Source organism: Canis aureus, chromosome 18 (assembly GCF_053574225.1).
Source record: "Canis aureus isolate CA01 chromosome 18, VMU_Caureus_v.1.0, whole genome shotgun sequence".
Lineage (NCBI taxonomy): Eukaryota > Metazoa > Chordata > Mammalia > Carnivora > Canidae > Canis > Canis aureus.
This window is the reverse complement of record NC_135628.1, coordinates 11,709,601-11,734,337: the sequence shown is the minus strand read 5'-3', so window position 1 is coordinate 11,734,337 and position 24,737 is coordinate 11,709,601. Positions and strand designations below refer to the sequence as shown.

Below are 24,737 nucleotides of genomic sequence, written 5' to 3'. Positions count from 1 at the left end.
TTTTATATCCCTGAAAATGTTTTAAAGAAAATAAAGTATATAGCACTGCTGTAATATATTATAACTATTATATAGTATAACAATTTTGGCGCTGCATTACTCATCAATTTCTAGTATAATTGATTGGATTTACTTGAAATCAAAGGGAGAAAGACCAAGGTTAGGGAAGAACTTTAGTCTGCTTATATTAGTCAAAAACACCTGCCACTTCCATAGGCAAATATTCTGATCAGAAATGAGTTTGGAGATGTTGGTAGAAAGTGTGGCAACTTTTTGTATCTTCATAGGCCTATGGTTTGGAAGTAGAGGATTTGATTCAAAATGCCAAATCCAAGAAGAGATTATGTACAGTCTTTTTGAAGTGCTTCTGTTGGTGCAGATCCCCAGGAATATGACCTATCTATGATTGTAAGAAATCCTCTTTGAGCATTCCTTACAATGATGCTTTTCCACTTAAGGATTACCCATGCCTTTTTATCTTTGTTGCTTATTGCATATGGAGATTGCCCTTCTTTATAGTTTACTTTCTCTTCAAGCTCTTATTTTAAAGACCTGAGAATGAGACTGCAAATGAGGAGAACTGAATTGATATTGAAACTGCAAAGGGAAAAAAACAAAACCAAAAAACCTCTTAGGTTTTATTGTAACTCTAAAGGCACATTTTAAACCCTGGAACACATTTAAGAATAAAATGTTCAAACTCGCACCTGTCAAGAAATTTATAGTTAAGGATCATCTATTGTCAATGTTTCCTAATTCATCATTACTTGCTAACAGTTATGTGTCGATAAGAGAGGCCTACATCTTTTATTAGTGTGTCTCCTTACTGGGTTTTATGACTTCTAAAGATAAGGCCACTGGAATGCCTGCTCAGACAGATGGAAAGGTGGCATGGCTTAGAAGACTGGTGCTGACTTGGATATTAAACATCTTCTTTCTGCATTTTGGAATTTTACTATTTAAGTACACAGGCTGGGTCAATGTGGGAGACCCTAGAGAATAGCAACCAGAAAAAAAATTAAGGGGAGTTTTTAAACTTCCCTTCCTTAAAAAAGTACTTTGGAAAAAAAGTGTCTTTCCCACTCCTATTCCAGAATAATTTTTCTTCAGTTGCCTTTTAAACAGAGGGTCTCAGAACACACTTCAACATAGCAGTTGAGATGAATGACTTGGTTGAGGGTACTTGTGGGAACTGCACTGAGGAGTTCTAAGAACTGCCAGACCAGTATTACCAAAGCGCTGATCAGAATGTGTCATGGCAAATGGTGTCTACTGAACATTCTGATCAGTATAATTCTCTACACTTACACCAGGTCCATTAACAGAAGCAAACTCTCTACTCTTGGTAAGAAGGATTTGCTTCCTGAAATCTAGTCCCCCAGAGTCCTGCTTTGGAGTCTGGAGCAATACTCCCATATAGAAAGAATGAGTGGCTGCCTCATGGTAAGATGTGAATATTCCTGGAAACATTCTAGTATCTTATCTAGACCCCTCAGGATAATAAATTCCTCATCCAAACCTTTGTGTCTATCTCTGGAAACTGTGTAACTATGTTAGAGCTGAAAGGTTAAGCATTAACTATAATAACATGTTTTGTTTGCATTGTATCTTTCTATTTATGAAACATTTTTAAAATATGTTTTTTAAAGCAGTTCGCCAATCATTTGATCAGCTAAGTAGGAATGTATTATTCATCTCCATTTTCCAGATGACACTAGAGAATGTGATAAGTCTAAGGTCATGAAACTATTAAGGAGAAGAGCTGAAACTGGAATCTAGTAAAGAGATTATTTTGTGACACAAAACTGAATCTAACAAATAGCCCCATGAGGAGTAGGGGACAGTTCATATCAAATTACATTTTAGTCTGTCCTAAAATCTGTATCAGTAGCAGTTGAAATAAGTGTTGATAAAACGAAGAAAGTGTACTTCATTTCATTTCCCTATGTCTGGGAGAAGCTCTATTTTATTGTGTGATTGTAAAATATGTAACTTCTGAACAAACACTTGAATGCTTTTGGTTTGGTGATAAAGGAAACAAGAAGAGGTTTTGTGTGGAATGAGAGAAGATGCTTGTATAACATTTTATGATTCCTCTTCTCACCTATTCCTCAAAAAAATTAGAAAATGAAGAAAGATAAAAGTAAAGCAATGCTAGATAGGTGCTCATCCCATCAGAACTGTAACATGATTAATGGATAAAAATGGTCCCAGCTTGGGGCACGTGGGTAGCTCAGTTGATTAAACATCTACCTTTGGCTCAGGTCATGATCTCAGAGTCCTGGTATCGAGCCCTGAGTCAGGCTCCCTGCTCAGCCAGGAGTCCACTTCTCCCTCTCCTCCGCCCCTTCCTCTGCTTATGTTCTCTTTCTTTCTCAAATAAATAAATAAATAAATACATAAATAAATAAATAATTTTTAAAAAAGGTCCCAGGTTTACTCAGGGCTTGTTCCCACATGGTGTGGGTGTAATCCAGATGGCCAGGATAAATAAACATAATATTTGGTATCACACATCCCAATAAGCCTCTATGAAATTTGGTAGCAGGAATCTAGTGAAGTTGTATCAACCTCCAGGGGAGAATATGTGTGAAGCGGAGGACTAACAAGGAGGGCCAGATATATTACTTGGTATGCTCTTACCTAGAGGAAACCTTGCTACACAGTGTGATGCAGGTCCTGAAGGAGCTTTGAGCCTGCTATACCCTGCCTCTGGCCAGAATTCTTACTGGCCAAGTCAGCAATGGACTCTTAGGATAGATGGCCCCCTAGGTTAAAGAGTGAGCATCTTTCAAAGAGAAAAGATATTAATAAATGTTGCTGCTTTCCATAGTTCAGCTCTACAGAGAACAACTACAAATAAAGTAATCTCTTTTTCTTATGGCTTTTTGTTATTTTCCTCAAAACAGACAGATTATAAAAATAGTTTCAAAACATTTTCTGCTAAATTTATATGTTAGCTGCATAATGACTGTTAAGGGAAACTAAGCACATTTGGAAGTTTTTGAAGCTGACTTAATTAAGAGCAGCTATCCTAGTAGCTCCCCAAAGCTCTTAGATGCCACAGACAGAAGTGCTACACTGGTTTTGGTAGAGCCTTCGACTGATATACGCAGAATGATTAGAAGGGTAACAAGACAAAAGGAAAAAGATAAATTTTCATATGTGGTGGGTTCCAGTGTTGCCTGGTTGCCAGTTAGTATGGGCTCACCTAAGAGCACACTGTTTAATTTTCAAGAAATTGTCAAGCCAGTCATTAAAACCATCCATTATTAAAAAGAAAATTGTGTAAGCCTACACTTACATAGAATATGAAACATACATAATAAGCTCTTACAGCTCATCACTTCTAAACTATTTTTCTACCTTTTGCCATTATCTATATTCTTGAGGGGGCAATTTGCCTCTCTTGTCCCTGGATGGTGAAAATCCTATGTAACAGCACGCTTCTGCACATCTCGTCTTAAACTCTGGTTTCCATGACATCACATTGGTGGTTGATATTAGCCATGGTTTGCAAATACTACAAGGTAGACTGATTTATTGTTTTGTTGGTTGTCTAATCATAAGAAATTTTAATAATGCAGATTAAAGTTGAAAATGTGCCATGCAGTTGCATTATGGGTAGTATAAAATTGAGGAAATATTTATTTATCATTTGAAAACTTTACTTGATTCAGCAAAGATGCCATTCACATCGTTGAGGAGCAACTGAAGTTGATATGCATTTTGGTTGTTTCACTTTCCTCCTAACTCATTAAACAAGAATATCAACCAGTATTCATGTCACATATCAGATTTATTGATGATACATCAATTGGGAAAAGGGATAGTAGATTGGGATCCAATTCTGTTTGTCAAATCCTGTTTGAATTGCAGCTAGAATTTGGCTACCAATATAAGAGTTTGGAAAATACCAGTGGAAGCTTTCTGTTAGCATCAATTGGCTATACAGAATTTGTAATAATAAGTATTGTGTATATTATTATAATTTGTTATTTGTGTGCTAAACATCCCTTATGGTTATAGCATTTATATAAACCTATATACATACACATATGTATACATTTTTGTTTCTTCAGAGAGCCTGTTGTTTAATATTTGCCAGGATAGGGATCCCTGGGTGGCGCAGCGGTTTGGCGCCTGCCTTTGGCCCAGGGCGCGATCCTGGAGACCCGGGATCGAATCCCACGTCGGGCTCCCTGGTGCATGGAGCCTGCTTCTCCCTCTGCCTGTGTCTCTGCCTCTCTCTCTCTCTGTGACTATCATAAATAAATAAAAAAATTTAAAAAAAAATATTTGCCAGGATACTTTTGGCAAGCACTGAAATGTTCTTTTATTCTCTTATTTAATTCTATATCAAGTCTTTGAAATAGGTATTATCTTCTCTTTGTCCATAGAAAATAGAGAATGTGGCCCAGAAGAGTTTAGAAACAGTACCAATGCCACACAGCTGGTACAGAAGTAGTTGGGATGGGATCTTAGGTATATTCTGGGCAAAGCCTAGGCCTTCTTAATGATATCACTCTGACAGTGACATTAAATAGTTAATGATCTCAGTCACTTGCACTATATTCTGGCCTCAGTACCCTCCTCCATGAAAGGAGAATGCTACTATTCATATCTCTTCAGAACCATAAGGATCAAATGTGAAAATCATTTGTAAACTGAAGGTACTACAATAATACATAATTAATTACCAAAGAGTTAGACATTTGAGGTAACTTTTTGCCTGAAGAGCTTTACTATTCTGAGTCTGACTCAGCCTCCTTGAAAATGAACTTTTCCATATATTACCTGAAAAACAGAATGGCATTTCATTTTCTTTTGGAAATGCTTTCTGTTATAAATTGCTAGATTTTTTTTTTTTTCCTATTCTGGACTTCTTTTTAAAACTCCAACACCTTTTTGTTTAAGCACTACTAATTTTTCCTAATAATAGATTGATGGCTTCTTAAAATGTTTGGCAACTCAGTATGCCTGAGTTTTTATCAGCCTAGAGCCTCCCTAGAGGTAGCGTATGACCAGCGGATTCTGGGGAAGCAGCCAAAAGCTAAACCCAATGCATAAGTAAAAAGAAAGAAAAACAAATAAATATTTTTTGAAAAGTAATCAAGTTGTTTGCATTAGGGTATTATTACTAATAACCTTGGATAATTTGAAGTTGTGGAGAATATAAGCACACTTTAAAACCCTCTGATACCTAGATATTCGATTGCTATATGGATAATAGATAATTTTGCCCTATATCTGTCTCCAATGCCAAAGCACTTTCAGATGATGACATTTTCTATTGCAATTCTGAGTGCTTATAGGCCTTGATTCTGCTAGGTAATTATAATATCTACCATGGCATTAAGGCTCACTGCATGAGCTAATGCCATGATATGGAATTAATCAAGTCTGAATGAAAAGGTCATTATAAAGTTAAATTATTTCACTGACACCAGACTAGTGCCACATAAGCAAGAATTATACCCCTTTGTGATATAATAGATCCCGAAATTCAGTCATTAGTTTCACCTCACTAGGGATATCTAATTATTGATGTGGTTAATTACTTAAGCCCATTGACCATGGTTTAGTATTCCATTACTTATACTTTTAGCTCTTTAAAAAAGCTATTAGGTAACATTCTTAACATATACTTATGGTTCACCTCAATTATTATTTCCTATGAGTTACCCTTGTAAAAACACAGATGATCTAATAAAATATCAACAGTTATTTATTAAACTCATACTATATAGGGGATTGTGCATAGGTATAAAGGGGAATTTCTTTTTTTAGGATAAAATAAATGAATTTCTGAACACATTAGAATTATAGTCACTTTCTCATGGAGCCTTCATAACTAACCTCTTCTGCACTATTCCTGACCGGAACAGACCAGATTAAGCCTCTGTGCAAAAATAAGCTTTAAGGAGTGTTGGATAATTTGAGGCAGAAAAATGATGCAAGATAATCTAACAGCTGAATGTCTTTTTTTTTTTTTTTTTTTTTCCTATCAGGGTAACATTTCAGATATAAATCTGAATAGTGATGTCACCTCCTTTTATTTAAAGTGCTGCATCACAGCAGAATATTAATCTTTCTGGTTCTGGCAAGACCCCAAGGATTCCAGCAGTTTCCTGACCCTATCTTAGTCAGGATAGGCTAGGTTATGTTGCACTAACAAGCATTCCCAATATTTTCTTTACTTGAAACAACAAAGATTTATTTCTTGCTGTGCCTCTTGTCCTTGTGAGTTAGCTGCAATCTCTGCTATATGTCTTCTCTGTTGGGGCCTAAGGCAGACAGAAGCTCCATTTTTAACTTTTATGATCATCATGGTAGGGGGAAGAGCACACACTGAATTGCACACTTAAATTCTTCCTAGAATTACAATCTCGTCATTTGTTCCAATGAAAAGGACCAGAATACTTGTGCTCAGCAATAATGACTATTAGCCATTGTCACTGAGGACTTTAGTAGAGAGAGCAAGAAATGGGGCAGGTCTCAAGAAACTCTGTTATATCTTTTGTTCTATATGGTCACTTCACTTCAGCTAAGTTTCTATAACCTTTGAGCAGTACTAAATCAGTTGAACATTTTGGGTTATGTATGTGTTCTTTGCTGCTGTGTAATCTGTCATCCATCTGAGATGCTTTGATTCTCTGTTACAATCTCGCTTCATCCTAAAGTTGTATATAGAGTGGATCAAATTACAAAATTTTATTATTTATATCATTATTTTCCTAAGAACAATGAGGAAAGGGACAGTAATCACAGCTTTTCCATAGCATCTCGCTTAGTGCCAAGCTCAAAGGAATTGTAAAATAAATATAAGTTGTATGAACAACGAATGAGAAAATAAAAATTCCAGCTAAATAGGAGGTTTTGAGTTGGAATATTTCCCCCCTATTTCTATTTCTATTTCATTTCTTTTTTTTTATATTAATAATTTCTTCCTTCTACATTTTGGGGGCTTTGCTCAGTTTCATTTTTTTCCCCTATCTTCTTAAAGTGATGGCTTAGTTTTACTTATACCTTTATTTTCTAATCTAAGCATTTGAAATTACATTTTTTCCTCTAATCACTAGTTTTCCAACATTCTACAAATTTAGATATGTTGTATTTTTATTATTATTGTGTAGAAAGTATTTTCTAACTTATGCTGTAATTTGTTTTTGTTCTTTGGTCCATGTTATTTAGAAGTATTTGTTTGATATGCAAACATTTGAAGGTTTGTGGATATCTTATTGCAAATGAATGTAATTTAATATCATTATTTGATAATTATGAAGACTTACCTTCTGGCTGAGCATATGGTATCTTTGTGAATATTCCTTATACAGTTGAAATAGATGTATATTGTTTAGTTTTTATTGTGTTCTATAATTTGCAATTAGTCAAGTTGATTGATAGCATTGTTCAGATCTTTTCCATCTTTACTGGCTTTTTTTCTACTTGTTCTTTCAATTAATGAAATGGGGTAGCAAAATCTCCAAGTATGAATACATCTTTCTTCTTTTGTTCTGATTTTAACATTTGTTCATTAAATTTGTAAAATCATTATGTTGTTAGTTGCAAAATGGTGATTTTTTCCATTTCTCTAATTGTATTACAAAGATCTCTCCCTCACTCATAGTCTCTTGTTTTTCTCAGACAGCAGGTATCTCCCTAGCTATATTGAATCTTCCTTCCTTCCTTCCTTCCTTCCTTCCTTCCTTCCTTCCTTCCTTCCTTCCTTCCTTCCTTCCTTCCTTTCTTCCTTCTTTCTTTCTTTTTCTGTCTTTCTTTCTCTTTCTTTCTTTCTTTTTCTTTCTTTCTTTCATCTTTACTTCCTTCTTTACTTCCTTCTTTCCTTCCTTCCTTCCTTCCTTCCTTCCTTCCTTCCTTCCTTCCTTCTTTCCTTCCTTCTCTTTCTCTCTTTCTTTCATACCAATATGTTATAAGTCAGTATCATCTTTCTGTATTTAATTTGCCTTAAATTTTTCCAGTGGAAGTTCCTTTCAGGTAATCTACTGTATTCTTTTACTGTGTATCATTTAGTACTTGAACACATTTTTGATTTCTGATGCAATGAAATAGTTCAAGCTCACCTTTTACTTTCTGGTTTCAAACTCATATACTTTAGTTGGAAGTGATGTTTAAAATCCCATCTCTGACATTAAATTATATGTACTCATTGCTTTAGGTGACATTTTTCTGAGCTCTTTGGTGGAAAATTTGGAAATATATTTACTTATTATATATTTTATTATATATATATATTTTAATATTTTATTTATTTATTTGAGAAAGAGAGAGAATGAACTGGTCAGGGGAAGGAGGGGCAGAGGGAGAGGGAGAAGCAGACTCTCCACTGAGAAGGGAGCCTGTCATGGTGCTCAATCCCAGGACCCCAGGTTCATGACCTGAGCTGAAGGTGACACAACTAACTGACTGAGCCAAATGGTGCCCCTGGAAGTACGTTTTTTAAACAATCATTAGTTCATAATGATGGTTATGAATAAAATCCAACAACATGGGGTTCCTTTTCACATTTTCCCATTCTGTTTTTTTTTTTTTTTTTAAGATTTTATTTATTTATTCGAGAGAGAGTCAGAGACAGAGGCAGAGGGAGAAGCAGGCTCCTTGTGGGGAGACTGATGCAGGATTCAATCTCAGGACCCCAGGATCAGGATCTGAGCCAACGGCAAATGTTCAACCACTGAGCCACCCATGTGCCTCACGTTTTCCCATTCCGTATATGTATTTCCTTATCTCAGTACATATCAATGTCTACACAGCTAAAAATCACTGAAGAGAAATAAATAGAATAGTGACCATAATTTGAATAACCCTAAAGAGGAAATGGCAAGAAGGAAAGAGAACTAAAAGCATTGCATACATAGAAGATAAATAGGAAGATGTTAGATATAAGCCCAAACATATTTGTGCTCATTTTCAATTTAAATAAAGAAAAATGCAATTAGAAGGCAGAAATTACCAGAATGGATAAGATAAAGCACAGTTAAGTTGTCTGCTGTCTACCGTAGATGTACATTAAATCTAAGAACAGGTAGGTTGAAAATAATACGATGACAAATTATATACCATCCGAAGAGTAAACAGGAGGAACATGATATATCTATATTAATATCAGATAGGTTCAAAGAGTGTTGTTTTTGATAAATAAGTATTTCAAAATGATAAAAGGATCATTTTATTAGCAAGGCAGAATGTCAAAGTACTTAATAAAGGGCTTTAAAATACATCAAGCAAAAACAGGCAGAACCAAAGGGAGAAATAGATTATAATAATGCTTAGATATTCTAATACTCTTCTTGCAGTAATTTATAGAACAAATAGACAAAAATAATTAGTAAGCATAAGAGATATGAACAATATCAGACACCTTGATGTAATCAAAATCAAAGAATGGTTACCAATGTAGGCCAATGCCACTTTTGGGCCATTAGGTAGCTATGAAATACATCTCATTAATTTAAAAAAGATTGAAATCAAGTAGGGTATGTTGGTTTGACACAATGTAATTAAATTAGATATTTAAGAGATATACAAATCCCCTAATATCTGAGTGGACAATAACACATTTCTAAATAACATGTAGATTAATGTTGATATCAAAAGACAAAACAGAAAACTCTGACAACTGAATGGTAATGAAAAAGCAATATATCAACTACAGTAGTTAATTTTTTAAATTTAAAGTCTTCATACAAATAATTGTGGCTTCACTGGTATAATCTAACAAACATTTGATGAAGAAACAACAGTATTGCAAGAGTTCTTTCAGAAAATAAAGGAAAGATGACTTCTCCAATTGTTTTATGTACCCAGGATACAAGTGATATGAAAACCTAACAATGCCATTATAAGAAAACAAATTAGAGAACAATGTACCTTGTAAAGACAATACATTTGTTAATGAAACATATCAAATCAACCTAGTGATATTTAATAAAAGATAACAAAACTGCACCATGACCAACTAGGTTTCCTCTCAAGAATTCAAGCTTAGTTTATTGTTCAAAAACAAATCAATCTAATGGAACACAACAAAATGATAAAAAGAACAAACTATCGATATGTACAACAGCATGGATGAATCACTAATGCACTATGCTAAATTAAGGAACCCAATATTAAAATGTTATATACTGCATACTTCCATTAATTTGACATTTTGGAAATGGCAATACTAAAAGAAGACAAAACAAGTCAGTGGTTGCCAGGAGTTCAGAAAGGAACGGATTCTAACTACAAATGTAATATGTGAGATAATTCTTTGAGGTTTAGTAATGTTTCTGTATTGTATCTCTGGTTGTAGTTATACGAATCTATGCATATTTAAAAACTCAGAGAACCTTACACCAAAAAATGTGACTTTTGCCTTATGTACATTAAAACAAACCCAAAAACATAATTTAATTTTTTATTTTAAAAGAAAAAAGCAGGTAAAGCATCATCTTAGTAAAATTCAGACAATGCATCTGACAAAAGTCGATATCCCATTATGATAAACTGTCTCAGCAAATTAGCAGTTAAAGAAAACTTCCTTATATGATAAAGGGTATTTGTAACAAATCTATGATTAACATCATATTTTCTGATGAAATAATGAAGATTTTCTCTCTAACTAGAGAATAAGATAAGTATATCCACTCTCACTACATCTATTCAATATTTTACTGGGCAGTGATGCTAAAAGAAAATGCCCAAATCCAGAAAGCATGACTTGGTACTAGATAGTAAGCGTATTCTCAGAAATTGTGAGGGGGTGCCTGGGTGTCTCAGTCAGTTAAACATCTGCCTTCGGCTCAGATCATTATCTTAGGGTCCTAGGATCAGGCCCCATGTTGGGCTCCCTGCTCAGCGAGGAGCCTGCTTCTCCCTCTCCCACTGTGCTCTCTCTCTCAAGTAAGTAAATAAAATCTTTAAAAATATGTATAAATTATGAGATTAAATTTCTAAAAACCTGAAAGCTAGACCATGCAGGGGGAGTTCTGAAAATTCTGTTATGAAAGCTAACAACTTACTTAAGAAGTATAAGCAATTCCAGAATCCTGGTAAAGTTCACCTCACAGGTCTTAATAAAAAGAATAGACTGATTTTATTCACGAAGTACTTAAAACAATTAGTGAACTAAATCAAACTAAATTTACCACAAGTTAAAATTCAGTTTGACTTTAATCTCAGATTAATTTAGGCCTACATTCTAACAGCCTAGGAGAAGAGGCATGCTAATTTCTGTGGACAGATATTAAATGCTTCATTCATTATTATTGTGTTACACAAAATATGTCATATATTCAAAAATTTAAATACATACAAAGAGGGGTGCCTGGCTGACTCAGTTGGTGGTGTATGTGACCTTTGATGGGGTCATGAGTTAAGTCCTACGTTGGATGTAGAACTTACTTAAAAGAAAAAAAAAAAGACATACAAAGAAGCAAGAAAATGGGACCTAGGGTCAAGACATAAAATAGTCAATAGAACAGACCTAGAGATGGCCCAGATGTTGGAAAAATAAGAAATATACTTTAAAATACTATGATAAAAATGCTAAAGTTTCTAGTGAGAAAGGTAGCCATCATGGGAAAAGAGATGATTAATTTTAGCACAGATATTGATGTTATAAAAAAACAAGAAATAAAAATAATATTATCAAAAATAAAGAATATATTAGATGGGCTTAACAACAGACTGAATATTGAAGAGAAAAAGACTGGCAAATTCCTGATAAGTCAATAGAAAACACTGAAACTAAAATACAAGCGAAAAAGAGTGAAATAAAAACAAGACAAAATGTCTCAGACCTATGAAACAATATCATGTACTCTACATTATGGTTTGCAAACCTTGGCACTATTGAAATTTTGGACCAGACAATTATTTGTTGTGGGAGGATATCTTGTACATTACAGGATGTTTAGTCACATCCTGAGCCCCTATCTGCTATATGCTATTAGCAAACACCCTTCTAGCTTAGAGAACCAAAAATGTGTCTGGACATTGTCAAATATTTCCTGGAGGACAGTATTGTTCCTAGTTGATAACCAGTGGTGTAAAATACATTTGCAGATGGAGATGAGAAGAGGAGGGAATGGGTCAAAGAAAGTATTTGAAGAGCTACTACATGAGAACTTTAAAAAATTGATGAAAGACTTCAACTTACATTTTAAGAAAATATAAGTTATACTGACAAAAAACCCACAGAGCAAATAGAATCCACACATCAGCATATTATAGCCAAAGATGAAGAGCAGTATGGAGACTAAATATAAATACAGATGGAAAAGGACACATTACATACCTGGTAACATGACACTAAATACTGCTGACCACTCAACAGAAACAAACCAAATGGCAGTGGAACAACATCTTTAAATTGCTTAAAAATGAAAAATAAAAAAATCGGGCAATGTAGAGTTCAGTCCACAGAGAAACAGCCTTCTGAATGAAGGTGAATAAAGACATTTCAAAGTGTCAAAGTTTGTAAGATTTTGTCTGGAGCAGATATGCACTATGAAGATGGCTAAAATAGATTATTCAGAATAAAATTGAATACAATTGACCCTTGAACAATTCGAGGGTTAGGGGTGCTAACCTCCCACACAGTTGAAAAAACACATTATAACTTTGATTCCCCTAAATCTTAACTACTAATAGCTTAGTGTTGACCAGAAATGTTAGTGATAACATAAACAGTTTATTAACACATATTTTGCATGTTACATATATTGTATATTATATTCTTACAATAAATGAAGCCGAGAAAAGAAAATGTTATTAAGAAAATCATAATAATATTCAAAAGAATATCATAAGGAAGAGAAAATACACTTACCTCACTGTATCAAAAATAAATCCATGTATAAGTGGATCTGCACAGTTCTGTCCCATACTGTTCAAGGAAGAGTCAACTTTAATGCCAGATGAAAGTATAAGGTGGATTTGTAAGAAAGAATAAAGATCACACTCCAAATAAATCTCAAGGTTTAATACAATACACACCAAAATCCAGCAGGCTCTTTTGAAAGGTAGATAAGTTATTTACAAAATTTATATGAAAATTCACTCTGAAACAACCATAACAATACTGAAAAACAATAAACTTGAAGGACTTTCACCACCTAATTTCAATACTTACTATAAAGCTATAATAAGATGATGTAGTGTTGGTATAACGGAAAGACAAATAATTCTGACAATAAAATTTGCGTGACTCAGCACAAATGAGCAATTGATTTCCAACAAGCTGAGAAGCAATCCATTGGGAAGTACATTTTTACAAATAAATGGTGCTGAACAATTGGTTGAATCTGTGAAAAAATAGGATCCTGACCCTATTCCCATTCTGTCCATGAAAATTAATTTGAGGTTAATCATAGGCATAAAATAAAACCAAGAACAATAAAATATTTCAAAAATTAAAGAATGTCTTTAAGATTTTGGGAAATGTTTAGAATAGTCAGAATACAAACTTACAGTAAAACACTGATAGAATGTATTTCTGTAAACATTATAACTTCTGCTTCATAAAACATTGTAAGATTGATAGAAAGTTATAGTCTATGAAAGAAAAACATATTCTTAGCACATATACCTGTGCTAAGACTTTAAGACAGACTATATAAAACCTTACTAAAATCAGCAATAAAATGATTAACAATCCAATTTAAAAATCGAAAAGATACTTGAATAGCCATTTCATGAAAATGCAACTGAATAGCCAATAAGCAAATTAAAATGCAAATTAAAACCACAGTGATACACTATTTCCCAACACAAGATGGGTGAAATTGAAGACTGACACACTAAGTATTTCCATCTATTTAGAGAAATAAAGCTCTCATGCTTTGGTGGTGAGAGTACAAAACGTTCGAGTGGTTTGGAAATTGGCCATTTCTCATAACATTTAATGTAATCCCCCCAATGACTGCGATTTTACCCCAGATATTGACCCAAGAGAAATGAAAAAATAGGCCGATAAAAGACTTGTACAAGGAAGTTTATAGCAGCTTCATTCATAATAGTCAAAGAGTTGAAACAACCCAAAGTCTATGATGCCCCAAACTGTAAGAAATATATACTTTGGCCTTATCAGTGACTTTATAGGAAAATGGATAAACTTACAGGAAAATGGATTCCTTATAAAAAGGAATACTCCTCAGGAATATATATATATATATGTTTTTAAGAACAATCTGATGGTTCAGGCAGCAACAGGGATGAATTCAATATAGATTAACCATGTGAAAGAAGCCAGATACAAAAGAATATAATGTATATTATACCATTTTTATAAATTCCAAGTATAAGCTAAACTTGAAAATAATGTATTAGAAATCAGAAAGTGCTTGCTTTTGAGGTAGTGTAGATTTAGTAAATAGGAGATGGGAATTTTCTGTGATAATGAAAATGTTTCATATCGTAAATGGATTGGTGGTTACCCCGGTGGATACATGGGTCAAAAGTCATTAAGTTGAACACGTAAGAGCAACATACGTAAATCATACCTCAAAATAAAAGAGAAAAAAGGCAAACAACCCAACAAAACAAAAAGACAAAAACTTGGCAGTTTGTAAAGGAAGATACACAGGTGGCTAAAAAGCACATAAAAGATGCTTTTCTAATTCTGCTTAAATCAGAGGCTACCATGGTATCTACTAGTTAAAAAACTGTGAGTGACATGGCCATCAAGGCAATCTGCAGGTCAGGAAACTACTTCAATGAGCCACCAATGAAGCAAACTTCCAGTCAAGAGATGTGAAGCTAGTGACTGTACACTGGAATGTGTAGGCACCACTGGTGCCTCCTGACCTTCTAAACTGGGCCTACATACTGGAATATGATTATAAAGGAAAACAAAATCTGCATCTCTATGCCCTTGTTTTTCAGAGTCAAAGTGAGGAAGGAGATGGTCTTTGCTTTGTCTTTTACTTTCAAACATGTAAAAGTACTTACATATCTTGAATGCAGAACATATCTTGAATGCAGGCTAGCTCTAAGAGAGTGTGAGAAATATTGTTTTTATATTTTAGTATCTCCAGAGAAGGAAGGCCCACTAGAAGGATGTTAGGATGGAGACCTAGTGCCCAACAGAGATAGTTACCGTGATTATTTACATTTTGCAGACACTGAGACTTAGAAATGCTATTTAGCTTGTTATTAAGGCTGAAAATTGAACACTCAATTTTAGATTTCTAACCACTAAGCTGTATTTAATAAGTTACATTCAGTTTTTCTTTGCATATTGCTTACTTAACTTCAACATTTTGTGTAATGTTTGGTCTAAGGTCTATGATCCAGACAATAATGACCTTGGAAGTCTTGTTTGGAATATCTGACAGAACTTTCATCATCTGAAGCTTACTGGTTTTTTTCTTTTTAATCTAAACATTTTTAGCTACTCATTTTCAATTAAATGGAACATAATTATATGATTAGACTCAGATGAGTTACGGGGAAATTCACCAATCTAATTGAAACTAAAAATAATTGGAAAGCCTATCTATGATGCCCCAAACTGTAAGAAATATATACTTTGGCCTTATCAGTGACTTTGCACTGAAAATTATTCTGGGCCTGCAAAGGCAAGGCTCATTATAGAGAATGGTATTGCAGAATTTTACTACATATTTTGAGTCCATATACCAAATTAATAAAGGACATCATTCTGGATCCCTCACAGTTATATTTTATATTTAACTTTGCAAATTACTTTGAAATTCAGTCTTCTATCTTGGCATGAGATTAGTTCAGCCACCTAAAGGCTATCAGCAGTCTCTGAGTGACAGGCTTCTCAGTTTTAATTTGTACTTCAAAGCATCAGTTTCTAGTTAAGAGAAACCAAAGACCCTTCCAGAGCCCGTGCTACCTTATCGGAGACAGTTTCTGGACAGTGCAGCACTTGAATGGTGCTTGTGCTCACTGCTAACTTTCATAGGTCTTCATTTCCATCTGACCCATCTCAGTTTCTTAGGTAATGAAAAGAAAATAAATGAAGCTTTCTTCATACTGTCATGTACTGCTCCTGGTTGTCACCTGGTTCTAGAGGGGAGAGTATAAAATCCCCAGGGAGAAGCTTATTTCTTATCACAGGTGGAGACTATCATATTTAAAGAATGAGTTTCCTGCTGATGTTCTGTTTTGTTTTGCATCTTGGCTTTTAGGATGGAGTCCCTCTCTAACATCCATTACAAGCTCATTTGTTTATTTGGTTTTTAATCAAAAAGAATTATTTTTTTTTTCTAGCGTGAGATTTGGATTTATCCTCAATTACTTAGTTGAGGAACTAGCTACTGAATACCTAAACCAGTGATGGTCAAGAAATCTTGTTGAGAAGGAAATTAGTGCAAGTAAAATATGGTTACTGAAAGTATTAATAATTAGGTGCACGCAATATAAAAAAATGAAAAATAATAATACAATGCATTTCATTAAGTGGCCTTGTGAAAAAAGAATGTAGACAAAGGGACATGAGTGGTCGTTCATTAATTTGAAAAATACATGCGAAGATGTAAATTGTGTGGCTATTCTATTTCTTCTATTATTTCTATGTATAAAGCATAGTTGCTTTGTTTTTTAAATATAAGTGATAATTAGTGCGTAGAGGGAGTGGATAGCAGTGAGCCAGCAAGTTACAGAAACATGTAGGAAGCGTGGTAACAAAAGCAAATATAAGGTAGAATGGATTGCTAATGATATGTGGCCAGATGTGGTGTAGCCAAAAGTCCTCAGAAATAACTGACCAGATAGACTTGATCTCCTATCTCCTAGAATAATAACACCCCATATGTCCCCAGGAAATGTGACAGGATGCCAAAGAATTAAGAAAGCAAATTACAAACTAAGGAGAGGTTTAATAAGTTAATAAAATACATCTTAAGAGATGTATATGTGGGATCCCTGGGTGGCGCAGCGGTTTGGCGCCTGCCTTTGGCCCAGGGCGCGATCCTGGAGACCCGGGATCGAATCCCACGTCGGGCTCCCGGTGCATGGAGCCTGCTTCTCCCTCTGCCTGTGTCTCTGCCTCTCTCTCTCTCTCTGTGACTATCATAAATTAAAAAAATAACTATAAAAAAAAAAGAGATGTATATGTGATAAGTACTAGGCCATGTTAAGAATTAGAAATGTGGGAACTTAAAGGAAGGAAATCTGTCACTCAATCAGATTCATCTATTGTTTTCTATATAAGTCAGACTTTCCCCTATGTTTTTGAGTTAGAGTAAGCTATAGTTAATTAAACTAAAACTTGTATAGGCTTTAAGTATGAATTACAGCACATTTTATCTCTTATGAAAACTCCCGCCAGTTAGAAGTGGCTGCTTGAATTTCTCTATGGGGATGTATGGTGAAGCCCTTTTCAAGCCTGGTGAGAGTGTCATAATCAATTACTTATGTCTGCAGTGATCATGAGAATGTCTGTAGTGACCATGACTTCTTACCTTGAACAAGGCCTTCCAAAATAGATGGCTCTTCTTTAGGCAAGGGCTCAGATTAGGACTGAATACTTGTAGGACTCCTAATGTCAAGCAGATATTGGGTTTAATGAGAATAGATGGCCAATGCATGTACATTTTAGGAACTAATTAAATATAAAAGACAGCCTAAACACAGACTTGAGGAAGAATGTGAACTCACATTAAATCAGATGATTCTTGGCTTGGAATAAAAAAATTGAGAAGATTCAGAATGTTCCTGGCTGAGGAAAGCTGAGCATGCCTATAATGAGTATTTCTTCTTGGGTTTCTGGTTTGTGGCAAATGTTTTTACATCTTCCTCTTGGACTCTGGAATATAATCCAAAAAGACTCTATTGGCTTAGAGTAAGCCATTGGCTATGCTCACTGGGTTCTGATAACATAGTACCTCCCAGTCTAAAGAGTATTGGTTGAGGAGATAATTTCTTTGATGGTTTGTTTGCTTTTTCAAAGACAGGCTTGTAGAAAAAAAAAAAAAAACAGGCACAGTAGTAGAAGGCTTCTGAATATTGGACGCAATTAGATGCAATTTGAGAGCTGTAGGCCAAATTCAGTGATTCGCTAGGAGTATCAGGCTTTGGGGCTATTGTAGAGTTTTAAAACCAAAAGATAACATCAATGAAAGGAAATGATGGATGCAACATTTCTCTTAGCAACTTCACTCAGAATCCAAGATCCTAGCTGCCTGTTGGAGCAGACAATTGACAGAAGTTCTAACATGAAGATATTGATTTTCTATAAAACAGTGGCAATTTTTTAAAATGGAAGGCTAGAAAACCAAGCAGGGTAATTGAAAATGAGGCAGGAATCCAGTTATCAGTGCACTCTAATCAATGGATTGGTGGCATTGGACTGTAAGCAATGTCATGAGTTTCCTTCTACTTCTCCTCATGGGTTCAGTTATAAGACTAGTTAAAACCTGTGGAAGGAAGCTCTGATCAGGCTCAGAATCTAGGGTTAGAATTATATAAAGATATTAATCTTTTAGGAAGCTCAAGTTCTATTCAATTTTTAAAGTTCTCTGTAAACATACTTTTAATAATCTCTTTGCAAGTCTATTGATTAAGGAAGTTAAAAATAATTTTTACCATTCTTTAATTGATTGCTCTGTTGGAGATTAAATTCCTCCTACTCTATAGCTGTGAGAGTGGAAAACAGTGTCCTTTTGAGAGAATAAAACCAAACCAAACCAAACCTACAATTAATTGGAAACAAGAACTAGCCCTGAGGTCCATGGATCCATAGGGAATTTAGGAGTGGGGTTTGAAAAACCATGAAACTGATAAAGCTCTATCATATGTTTTGAAAATCTTTTCATAGTAGCATAATATATTTTGTAACAATATATTTTATAACATCTCACAGGTTATTTTATTTATTATATTTTATAATAGTCTATATAATATAATTATAATATTATTATATTTTATAACATCATGCAACTTGATGAATTTCTTCTTTCTCTTGCCATGTTACTTGTGAGGTTTATTCATATTATTATGACCTGACACAGATTGTTCATTCTCATTATTATATAATGTTCTACTGTTTGACTAAGCCATGATTTATTTATCTATTCAACTGTTATTGGCATTTAGATAACATCCAGTATGAAGCTATTATGAATAGTATGTCTATGGATATTTTGGTACATGTCTTTGGTAAATATATGGATAGGCATTTCTGTTGGGTATAAACCTAAGAATAAAACTTCTGGATCATAACTCTAGAACCTTTACTTTTATCAGTCTGATTATCTAATTTCAGTGTTCACTCTTTTATCTTTTCAAAATGGCAGAGAGAAGTTTGTGGTTTGAATCTCTCCTCTTTTGGCAACCAAAATAGTGGTAATAGATTAAACACTTAATATTGAAATTAAAAAGCTATATCAGTGCTTGAAAGAAGATAAGCATTTCCATGGACTAGAAAGGGAAAAAAAAAATACAAGCATCAAGCAAGGTGGGACTCTGGGTCTAGAATTGGGAAGAATTTATCTCTTATGAGATGACAGCATTTAAGTATATCTCAAGCAAGGTTAAGGGCTGAAACTAGTTCACAGCATGAAGCCAGGTTCTCAAAAAAGCCTGAAAGAAAGTTGCGATTGATAATTGCCTAGGTTGTGGCTTATATGAAGTTGAATATTTATGGAAATAATAAAAGTTATTGATACTTCGGTGGCAGGGGCTAAATCTCCTTGAGTTCTCTATGGGTCAGGAGCTCCAAGTTGCCAGTGTTAGATCTATTTCTGCACGGGAGAATGGGATAGGGATGCCAGGTAAGGGAAACCCCAAAATTCCTAGAAAAGAATGGGCCTTCAGAGTGGAAATAAAAATGACAACAGCAATAGCAAGAACAGCAACAACAATAATAATGACAAAATTCCTTCTCAAGATGAGTCTATAAACCAATACTCCAAAGTATGTAAGTCAGGTGAAGGAAGACTGCTCCCAAAGAACTAACTAATGGAAAAAAAAAAAAAAAGTATGCTCATAAAATGAAAATAAAAGATCTAGAAATGTCTTTGAACTATTTGATTAGCAAATTCAGAAGTATGATAGATGAACTAATATCTATGAAAAGCAACTCCTAAAAGCAAGAAAAGATGTATTTGACTAATTCAAAATATTGGAATTGAAAAATACAGACTTTAATCTGTACACAGTTGAAGACAGAATTCAACAAATCAAAAAATGATTGTGAGGTACCTTGAAACTAACCAAGATGCCAAGATGAAGAAATGTGAAAGAGAACCTGTGGAACAGGGAAGCTAGAATAATAGTAACAGACTGCAATAGACACCGATTAAAGAAGAGAAAAGAAGGGGATAAAAAATCAAAATACAAAAAAAAAAAAGGCTGCAAATGTTTTCAAATAAAGAAGACTTACTAAACTAAATGTTGAAATTGCACGCTTATTATGCATCAGGATAGATAGTCATAAAAACCACACCAAAACATTATCTCCAAACTTAAAATATCAAGAATAAAGAAGAAATTTCAAGTTCAAGGAGAGAGGAAAGGCAAGTTTTCTCCACAGAAACTACAATCACAGTAGACTTCTCATCAGCAATGCTATATACAGGAGGACAAGGAAATGCTATTTAAAAATGCTGAATGATTCTAACACTGAAAAGCATCATTCAAGAAAGAGGAGTAGGTTAAGGCATTCCCAGTGACACAGCAAGCAATCTTTCATTTTGCAAACACTTTCATAAAGAATTATTAAAAGCTAGTTATGAAAGAAGCTCATGTAGACATTCACAAAAAGTAGACTACACTTTAGATCAGATGCCACCAGTCCTTGCCAGTCATATCATCTCTGTGGTCACTACTCAATGCAGCTGCTATAAAGTGAAAGCAGCCATGGACAGGACAGAAAGTAAAAAAGTAATTACTTCTCTGTGCCCCATCTGGTCTGGTCTTATTTAGTGTCAGAATTAGTTTCTAAATGGGATAGACAGAGTTCTTAATCTCTGTATTTGCAGTAGCTCTGTGCTTAATTTTACATTATAAGCTTATATCTTTTCTAGAATTCAGTAATCATATTCATTATCTTGATCATCATTTTTATTTGTAATTGTTATTACCAACTTGCATAAACCATGCTTTTAACAGAAGGGCTCTTCTGTGGAGAGAGTCCCATTGTGCCCTGAAATGCTGGGGTTAGATGGGTCTTCATAGATTTTTGTGCCTTTGGACAGAACAAAAGTGTCTTTTGGGCTGAGTTCCACTTGGAAGACTTTATATGATTACTCAGATGCCTTTTCCTTCATTGCTGTTTCCATCTCTCACTTCAAAGAACCTCACTGCAAAGAAACAACCTCCTCTCAAGGCTAGATTTAGCTGAATGTGTTTGGTCATTTAATTTCTCCACGCCCAAGATGCAAAAGGGTTACATTCATATTACTGGTTATTGGCAACATTGGCAAATTTTCAAGTTAATTGATTTCCTGGCACTGAAGATTATACTACTAAAAGTTTTGTCAGAAGAAATATGAAGCAAATGCTGAACTTAAGTCCTTAAATCACTCTCAGATTTTATTGTAGCTTGTTCATTCATACAATTTGAGATAGAAAGTGTGGACCTAGGCAAGCAGTGCATGCCTACTTGCGTTAACAGATAAAATATGACAAGTTTTTATTCAGTCTATTTCTAGAAATATAATTTTTCCTGATTATGTATTTAGAAATACTCTTTTCTGGGAAATACATATTTCCTTTAATTCTTTTACTTTTTTTTCTGATAACTATGTAATTTTTTAAGCAATAAATTTAAGAATTTCAGAGTTAGTAGAGACTCCAAATATTTGTCATTCAATGTTATTTGACATAAAACTCTTCTACAGTGCTTGCTTCAGCAGCACTTATACTAAAATAAAACTCTTCTACAATGTTCTTACTAAGTAGTGACTTCACTTTTGCTTGATTACCTTGATTACCTCCCATAATGGAGAATTCACTATATCCCATCATTGCCTATCCTATTCTTACTCAAGTCCTAATGATTTTTTTTCTAAGTGTAATGTTAAATATTGAATTTGTATATTAGAGATTTTACATAGAGGGTTGAAAGATAAAATGTGTATAATAGGAATTACATCCAGTAAGATTTTGAATACTTATGACTATGCAACTCTGTATCATTAGTATAGTGAAGGCTTATTTATGTCCTTCATTATTCCAAAAATGATTCAAAAAGCTTCAGACAAAAATCATGATAAGCAAGATGAAAATTAAAGTAAGTGAAGAAAAAAGGCTCAAAAGGAAAGGAAGGGAAATTTTAAGGAAATTTTAATAATATTAGTTGGAATTAAAGTTTATCATGAAATTTATGTGTTAGATACTTTATACTACTGATCTAAGCAGCCACAGCAAATAGAAATACAAGATCATTTTGGTTAAGGAAGGGCTATTGTTTTCCTTGGTAAGCAAACCATGGGGCTTCATAACAGATGTGTACTGTGATGTGTTCAACAAAAGTATTCAACTCTATCTTCCCAACAAATATCAGAGGAAGCTCACTGTTAACAAACCACAGCAATCAAAGTATAGGTTTGTAAAAGTATTTCAGTTTTCGTATCAGGGATGAGTATGGCCACTGCCTGGTAGTCTGGTTTGGCTCATGGATAATTTGGAATATCAATAGGGAGAGATGAACTAAACATCTTTCAGTTAATACCACACGAAAATTCTATAACTGAATTTTCTATAAACAGTGTAACAGAAATTCCAATGTTTTATTCCTTGAAATGATTCAAAAGTACAGAATTTTGAAATGGTTTAATAAAGACATACCGAAAATGCTTTGACAGTCAAATGGGCAACAGGGCGAGTTGATATAATTTCATAATAAAAAGAAACCTAATGAAAACAAGTAGCTGGTAGACGATTTTCTTTGAATGAGTTTGCATTTATGCATTTTGGGTGGGCACATAATACACCATTTCACCATGCAGTCTAGAAATGCTATCTGGAAGATAATCAGTAGACTCTAGACTAGTGGTTTTTCAACTTCAGTATACTAAAGAATCACTTAAGAACCTTGTCAAATATGCAGATCTCCACATCTTCAAAGATTATGATTTAATAGGTTTGTGTGGAACATAGTAGTCTGAATTTTGCAGGTGATTTGTGCACACATTTTTTTTTTTAAAGATTTTATTTATTTATTTATTCATGAGAGACAGAGAGAGAGAGAGAGAGGCAGAGACACAGGCAGAGGGAGAAGCAGGCTCCTCACAGGGAGCCTGACGTGGGACTTGATCCCAGGTCTCCAGGATCACACCCTGGGCTGCAGGCAGTGCTAAACCGTTGCACCACCCGGGCTGCCCTGTGCACACATTTTGTAAAACATTGCTCTGGATGTGGTGAATCTCTACTCTGGAACTGAGATTACTGTAGCGTTGGCTAAAATTATCAGTGAGTTATTATTAACAAATTTTGTTTCATTTAATTTTTTCGCTTTGGAAGGGGAAGATTATGTCTCTTTTTTAAAGGATTTTTATAAAATTGTCTTTGTTCATTTTAAACTGGATGTTCAGAGGAAGACAAAGGAGATATCCTGGGGTAACATAAAAATCTCTCTTAGTTAAGAATTTTAAATGAAACTCTACCTTACACCACCAAATTGCCAGAGAACCACTTTGTTTTTATACTGTGTTAATATAGTTCATTGACTTTTAGTATTATTATTCTTATAAACTTCTTTTTATTGTTCACAGGATGCCTGAGGGAGATCATGTTATTTATAGTAGCCTGGTTATAAACAGATTGAGAGATACAACCTGTGTCACTAAGTATCTGAAAAAAAACAAAAAAAACAAAAAACCAAACAACAACAACAACAACAAAAAAACGGGCATAGCAGGATAGAGGAGGCTGTTTTGCTTCTGGCAATCCACTTATCTTCCCGTACATGTTGGTGACAGTGGATCATCTGGCTACCTGCTTGAGTGTCTCAGTTGAAGAATCTGCATATTTGAGCTCTTCTACAATCTGATTATTTGCCTTCTTAAGAACAGAGCTGCTAAAAACAATGTCATGCTTAAATTCACACTAAGAGCAATGACTGAATAAACTCTTCCTTATCTATTTTAAACTCTGAATTAATTTACCTAATCAATTTCAACATTCCATTTTTAGAGTCAAATACTGAGAAATGTAAAGCTTTTTGTTCTTTTTAATTTAAATTTTTAAATTTTGTTTAAATTCAATTAATTAATATATAATCTATTATGGGGTTCAGAGGTAGAAGTCAATGATGCATCAGTCTTAAATAATACCCAGTGCTCATTACATCACGTGCCCTCCTTAATGTCCATCATCCTGTAACCCCATCCCCCCACCCCCTCCCTTCCTGCAAACCTCAGTTTGTATCCTGTGATTAAGACTCTCTTATGGTTTGTCTCCCTCTCTGATTTTGTCCTGTTTTTTTTTTCTCTCTTCTATGATCCTCTGTTTTGTTTCTTAAAATACACATATGAGTGAGATCATATAATTGTCTTTCTCTGATTGACTTAATTCGCTTAGCATAATATCCTCTAGTTTCATCCATATCATTGCAATAGTAAGATTTTTTGTTTTCTACTTTTGATGCTCTTTGACAAAAATAGCAGAACAGGCACTGTGTTAGGTTTAGGGGGAAAGGGATTGAATAAAACAGATGATATCCCCAAGGAGCTGGTATCTAGCAGCCTCACCGTGTCTTTAGGCTCTCCACTGTTTTATCTCACCCTCTATCCCCCCAGGTAATTCCTCATTGT

The 24,737-nt window shown here is 34.3% G+C and overlaps 1 long non-coding RNA gene across 1 annotated transcript; it reads left to right on the top strand.

The window, feature by feature from the left end:
- The first annotated feature begins 1,275 nt into the window (after nucleotides 1-1,275).
- Nucleotides 1,276-23,833, top strand: LOC144288262 (uncharacterized). Its single transcript, XR_013356234.1, has 2 exons — nucleotides 1,276-1,443; nucleotides 23,697-23,833. It is a non-coding gene; the product is annotated as an uncharacterized LOC144288262 (long non-coding RNA).
- Nucleotides 23,834-24,737: the final 904 nt, after the last annotated feature.